The sequence below is a fragment of the Elaeis guineensis genome, chromosome 10, assembly GCF_000442705.2.
Source record: "Elaeis guineensis isolate ETL-2024a chromosome 10, EG11, whole genome shotgun sequence".
Lineage (NCBI taxonomy): Eukaryota > Viridiplantae > Streptophyta > Magnoliopsida > Arecales > Arecaceae > Elaeis > Elaeis guineensis.
The window spans coordinates 42,067,051-42,074,206 of record NC_026002.2 but is presented as its reverse complement, the minus strand read 5'-3'; the positions used below and the strand labels follow the sequence as shown (position 1 = coordinate 42,074,206).

The following is a 7,156-nucleotide window of genomic DNA, read 5'->3' as shown; positions in this document are numbered from 1 at the left end:
ACAACAGTTTTAAGATATTGATAATTAAATAAAAAATTATTTTATCTCAAAATAATTTTTGATATTAAAATATAATTTTTATAAAAAATATTTTTGATCAAAAGTTATGGTACTTTTAAATAAATCTTGAAGATAGCAAATAGTCTGGATATTCATTGCATGCTTGAAATGATATCTCATCCAATGGAGCATCTAGGGTTTTGCATTAAGGAGGTTTAGAAAGAATTTGATTTCATAGAGGAGACGTTAACTCACTGCACAGAACCATTGGAGAAAAAGTAGACGACAGACAACAGTTGCCACTCGACACGACCATTTACTAGGCTTATAGTCCTGCAAAGCCACAATGAAATTCCGTGGGGTCCAACTTCATATACCCCCAAAATGTTTCCCATCTCACCATGGGATCAGAAGACCCTCGGCGAGCCCATCCATGAAGAAAAAGCTCATGGACTTAGACAATTTAGCTACTGGTACAAGAAAAAAGTTTTTTAAAAGTGAAAAATAACATCGGGTCATCCTGGTAACAAAAGCTCAAACGGAATCTAAAGCTCTTTCGTCACGCCGAACTCTGCTACCAGAGCTCGGATTTTTTTTAAATAATATTTTTTTAAAAAATAATTTTTAAAGTACCGTTAGTTCAAACTTATTTATGAATTTATAGTTGTTTGGTTTATGAAATCGTAAGTTCAATATATGGTTTCATCATCAAGTATAATGGCATTATGGGTTGAATCCATAATTTTCAAAAAAAACTTTTCATGTTGGGTACGGTACGTTAATCTTTTTGAAAGATGAAGAGCCTTTGTAAAAGATAGGCATATAGGAATGCAACTTTTTGCATTCTACGGTGAAAGAAAGATTCTTGGGAGGGAAGAAAACAAAGAGAGATCAGTTGAAAGATTGAGAATCATATATGTTTAGGTGACATTAACAGCACATTTTTTATGAGAGGGGGGTGGGGGGGGTGTAACCACATTAAGCTTGGACAAAAATTGCTGGAATCTTGGTCGAGGAAAAAGCTTGGTAAACATGTCCGCAAGCTGATTTTTTATCGAGATGAAGGACACTCGAAGCTGCTTAGAAGCCACCCATTTCGAAATAAAATGAAAGTCTATTTCGACATATTTTGTCTGGGCATGAAAGATGGGATAAGCAGCTAGATATGTGGCCTCGATATTATCACATCATAGAATCGAAATATCAGCAAGAGGTAGATGCAGCTCACGAAGAAGAGACTGGAGCCAAATAATTTCGATCGTTGCATTGGCAACAGCTTTGTACTTCACTTCGATGCTTGATCGGGCCACCATGGCCTATTTCTTTGCACTCCAAAAGATTAGATTTTTGCCAAGATAGATGGCATAGTCGCTGGTTGATCTGCGATCAGGCCGAGAGCCAGCCCAGTCGGTGTCGCTGAATACCTATAGAACCCGAGGTGAGCCATAATGGAACCATAAATCGTAGTGCAAGGTCCCCTTCAGGTATCTCAAGATGCATTTTACAGCAAACCAGTGAGCATTCATAAAGCTGTGCATGTATTGGCACACCCTATTGACTGCAAATGCAACATTAAGACGAGGGAAGATAATATATTGCAATGCCCCCACCACACTCCTATATAGAGATGGATCTTGCAGTGCCAGAGATGGAGAGAAGAGCTCTGCATCAGAGGCCATAGGGGTTGAGATCGATTTGGCTTCACTCATATTAGCCCATCGCAGGACATCAAAAATATACTTCTGCTGGGAGAGATAACAACCCATTGCACTGTAGGTAAGTTTCAAGCCCAAGAAATAATGGGTCTATCTAAGGTTTCTGGCAGCAAATTCTTGCTTGAGAAATTGCAGAACAGTAGATATACCAGTGGCATCTCCTCCAGTTATGATGATATTATCAACATAAATTAGAATGTAAATGGAGCCTGTATCACTGTAATGGAAGAACAAGGAAGTATCTGTTTGTGAACCAGAAAAATCATGCTATACCAAGAAGGACCCCAGCTGATGGAACCATGCTCTCGAAGCCTGGCACAGTCCGTAGAGGGACTTCTTCAGCTGGCAAACATGAGTGGAAGTTGCAGATGCTAGAACTCTGGTGGTTGTTCCATCTAAACAGTCTCATCTAGCTCACCATGTAAGAATGTATTCGAGATGTCTATTTGCAGTAGAGACCACCCGAGGAGATGGCAAGGATAAAGAGCAACCAGATTATTGTGTTTTTGACAATAGGCCTAAAAGTTTCGATAAAATCGACATCCTGTTGTTATGGGAAGTCCTTAGCAACTAACCGAACTTCACTTGTGCCTTTTGGATCCCATCCTTAGACCGAGTGATCATGAGATGGCACCACTGTGCATCTGATGGTGCAGCACCGGATTGGTTCTCAGGTGCTGTGGAAGTGAGCCGATCCATCATCTTGATAGCAGAGGGCAGCAACTACTGTCCCGCACTACAGCTGGGCTTCAAGGATGGTGTACTTGATGCATTGGGTAGTGCGTCATCAAAGCCGTCTGATGCAGTGAACATGTGATCACCTAGAGCCAGGGGGCTCTACTGGAAGAGGAACTTACAAGCTGTACCAAGTCATAGAATGCATTATGCCTTAAGCATATCATTAGTGTCTTCTTGAAAGGAAAAATGATGCTCATCAAAGACAACATGATAGGTACAATGACAACTACTATATCCTAGGAAGACGAAGGAATCTTTCTCGTTTTCACATACATGATTTAATTAATTTCATTCGTTAAAAGCTTCATGCATTAATAACTAGGGTTTGAAAATAAAGAAAGATAGATCTAATCTATTTCACAACAAAAGCACAACGAAAAATGTAAAAGCTCTCAAAATCCTTTTGTGGAAAAACACTCCGAGATTTAATCTCTGGAGTTTACTAGAGAAAAATCATCCCGAGATCCTAATGTACGATAAAGGAAAGGATTCATGGATCTAATAAAGAAAAATATTTTTTTTTCTTTCATATCTTTGCGCAGGTAGATGAACTTCGTAACTGATGATCGTGGAAAGATTCTTCTTCTTTCTAGTTACGCAAACGTCTGACTTCTTTAAGTATCCACACAGAGAATGAAAACCGATCAACAACTTTCTAGTTCTTCGAGGTGCTAGCTCCCTTATGGAACCTTTGTTTGATGGAGGATCTTCTCAATGCCTTGAGAACGGCAGTAGGATGACAGCTTCTTCAAGATTCTTTTTGCTGAAATTTGAATTTCAACAAGATAAAGGAGAGGAGAGAAAAGCTTTGGGACGTGGAGGAGAAGGAAGAGAAAATGGGGCGGCAGCCTAGGGGCAAAGAAAAACTTCACAAGCCTTTTTGATGATTAAAACTCTTGGTGTGGCCATCTATTTATAGGCATACAAACCTTAAGGCGCCCCTTATGTATAAAGATCAGAAAATCCCTTGAAAAAGTATCCTGACTGGTAGGGTTCCTCATGGCTGCCACCCCTTCTCTTTAAAGCTTCTTTTTATGGCTTAAATGGGGCGCCTAAGGTTTCATTCAAGAAACCTTAAGGTGTGAACCCAGTTGACTAGTCAAAGATCAAGTCAACATAGGTTATTTACCCTAGACTCAGATGCCATATACCTGATGTATCCAAACTCATTTGGGTGCATGTGACCTAAGCCCAAATCTAGATCTAAACTTAATTGAATCAAATCTCTATTTGATTCAACTTGAATTCAGCTATCATTAATTTGATCCAATCAAATTAAGACATACAACATTTGCACATTAGTCCTTTTTGAACTTGTTAATCTTTAGTAATTAAGTCCTTACTACTTGTAACAATTACAAGTTAGTGTAATTATCAAGCACATTGATAATTTGGATTCCAACCATCTCATTAGTCTTAAAGTCCTTATGTGTGTGACTGCATAAGTTTTATTCTATCTGATAGTGAGTTATGTTATGATCTTCATCATAATATTATTGAAACTCCTTTCAATAGATTGAAACACTTCTAATTCTTTCCAATAAAGAATCATTCGATCATCTATATGATTCTCTATTGGCTCCACAATCCATCAGTGACACCTAGCATCATATGGTGATAGACCAGTATAATGAAATAGGATGAACCTTTAGGTACAGTGGGCATATAATACAGTCCTTCTATCAAAGGTTCCAACAAAATGGAGATCATGGATTACTCATCAAACCACATCATCTGTCATACGTAAAATTTACTCGACTTGAATTCCTGATGTGAAGTATACGAAAACTCTTTTCTACTATTCATACTATCCTGATCAAGATCTTTTGAACTTAATTTTATAAATTATATAGGACCATCTTCCTTATTTATCAAAGATAATAGATTTCATCTTGGTACACATCATATTCTTATAATGAATCTATGACAGTCAACATATACTGCAAGAATCCATATGGCTAGGGATCAAATGTATGTATAGTTAAACTATAATAACCTCACTATAAACCGCCGAGGTACCTCATGTCAAAAGACTAGTCATACAACTATAGCATCGAGCAAGTCACTAATGAGTAGGTAGCCATCCAAGTGACTTCTCGTAATGGTCACGCTCGGTACTTTTATTCTATAACAACCATCTACACTCTCACCCCAGTATCCCCAAATTATAGAATCGAGACTCATCTATCCTAAGAAAAGCGATCCGTATATCAATCTTATCGAATCAATCACCATTTCGTTATGATCCATTGATCGAGAGCAATTCAGAAATTAATCACCAATGACATATACCTCAAATCTTCAATACTTGAGAATATCTGTCAGTATCTTATTAATCCCTTGGACGATTCATAGACATATAATATAACATGAATAAAAAATAATCTAATTTTATTGATTTTAATAATTTAAATATAAAATTATGCTCTTAAAAAATTTATATGTGTCAGCCTAATTGACTTCTAGGACATACATCTAATAAAAGATACACAAGAGAGAACAGGGTTCAAGTTTATGTGGAGTAGGGATGGAGATATGGATAGCATGCGCAACCAAAGATGCGGAAAGAGGCATAATTGGATGGAGTAACAAAGAGTTTTTTATAAGGCAAAACATTGGATAACAAGGGTGTGGGGAGGTGGTATATTAAGTAGACCGCAGTGGTGACCACTTCATCCTAATACTTATGTGAAACACTGACTTTGCTTATCAAGAAGAGAGCCATTTCTATCACATGATGATATTTACGTTTGACGATATCGTTTTACTATGGTGTATGTGGGCATGAAAGTTGGTGAGAAATGCCAATGAAACTTAGATACCAAGAGAGACTTTGGTACTCTTCTCCCTAATCGGAATGGAGTTGTTTCACCTTTCAATTGAACAAATGTTCAACATGTCTATGAAAGTGAATGAAGGTGTCAAGAACATTAGATTTTTGCTTTAAAGAGAAAATCCATGTAAACTTGCGATAGTCATCAATGAAAGTTACATACCGGCAGCCATTGCTCGAGGAGACTAGAGATGAATCCCAAACATCCAAAAAAATTAAATCAAGTGGAGCACTAGAAATTGAGGGAGAGGAAGGGAATATCTGCCTATGGCTTTTAGACTTATGACAAGTAATACATAAATGACTAGGAGTATTATTTATAATTGGAAGACGGAGCCTAGCTAGGATAAGCGAAACAGTCCTCAACGTCGGGTGAAAAAGGCGGTCATGCCAAAATGACGGAGATGCTTATTCTCCAACTAGCGCACAAAGAGATGTCTTCTTATTGGAAGCAGGAAAACAGTAGAGTCTATGTTCAAGCTTCCCACAGAGCGGTACCTACCGACTGGCTTGGTCCTTCACGAAAAAGGTGAAAGGGTGAAAACTCAATGAAAATATTATTGTCTTTGGTGAATTGATGCACAGAAAAGAGGTTACGTGTAATAAAAGATATGTGAAGAACATTCTTAAGATGAAAAGAATGAGAGGAAGTTAGGATAATAGTGGAGCCAGTGTGTCTAATGCACAAACCTACACCATTTCTGACAACCACCTGATCGGCACTGATGTAGTAGTCCGAAATGATGAAAAGAGAATCATTCAGTTGGTAGTAGTCTGAAGTGACATGATGAGTCGCTCCAGAATCTGAGAATCAAGTAGAGATGTCCTCCAAGTTGTTGACCTAAATAGCCGGTGCATGAGCAGTGTACGCTGCTGCCCTATGCTGATTGACAATCGACGGCGCTACTATGGTGATGTTGGCATCAAAGCGATGGGAGCACTCAAAAGTATGGTGCCCAACCTGATGACAAATCTGGCACTTCGGAGGGCACTGCGGCCACGACCACGACCACGGCTGTAGTCATGGGCTCCATGTCCGCTCGAGAAAGGTGTTGTAGGAGCCTGAGGCTGCATGGATTACTGAGAGACAGAGTTGGTGCAATGCATAGCTTGATTAGCAGCAGAGAAAATGGGTTGGGTTGGGTCTAAGCAGCAAGCCTTCCTTGAGTTTGCATAAGGATCTCATGAGCCAGTAGGAGGACATGCAGGTCTTCAAGGCTGTAGTTGATGAGATTTGTGGTAACGAATGGAATAAAGGCATCAAAGAAAGAGTCCAGACCAATGAGAACCTGCATGGTGAGATCAATGTCATTGAAAGGCTAGTCGATGGCAGCAAGGAAGTTAGAGACTGCTTTGATTTGCTGGATGTACTCAGTGATCGAACAGGAGCCTTTGCAGATCCCATGGAGTTGGTGGCACAGCTGCAAGACCCTCGCATGCAAATGCGAAGGAAAGATGCATTTGAGGGCAACCCAGATGGCATGGAAAGAGATGAGGCCCACCACTAGGGTGAGCATGAACTCAATAATGAAGGAGATGAGCCAGCCGAGGACCTATTGGTCCTTCTTCACCTACACAACATAAGTCGGGTTGGGGGTTGCAGGAGCAGCAGGAGGCACCTCAGAGTTGTCAGCCTGGACGGCTTGCGTAGCAGCTGGAATTGTTGCTGGAGGATAGGGCTCTGTCCTATCAACTAAGCCAAACAGATCATGACTCTGGAACAGCGAAAGGCATTGGATTTTCCACAAGAGATAGTTATCTCTTGTGAGTTTCAGCAATAGGAAGTTGATGGTGGTAGTGAGTGTGGTGACAGCAGAGGTTTGACAGAGAATGAGAGCCATGGTGCAAAAGAAGATCGGGTGATATGTAG

The 7,156-nt window shown here is 39.6% G+C and overlaps 1 protein-coding gene across 1 annotated transcript in view; it reads right to left on the bottom strand.

The window, feature by feature from the left end:
- Positions 1 to 1,777: 1,777 nt before the first annotated feature.
- LOC105052249 (sorting nexin 2B) overlaps positions 1,778 to 7,156 on the bottom strand; it is a 38,176-nt gene continuing 32,797 nt past the window's right edge. Inside the window, exon 6 of the mRNA XM_019853079.3 lies at positions 1,778 to 2,575. The gene's annotated coding sequence lies outside the window, so the exon portion shown is untranslated. The remainder of the gene's footprint in view (positions 2,576 to 7,156) is intronic.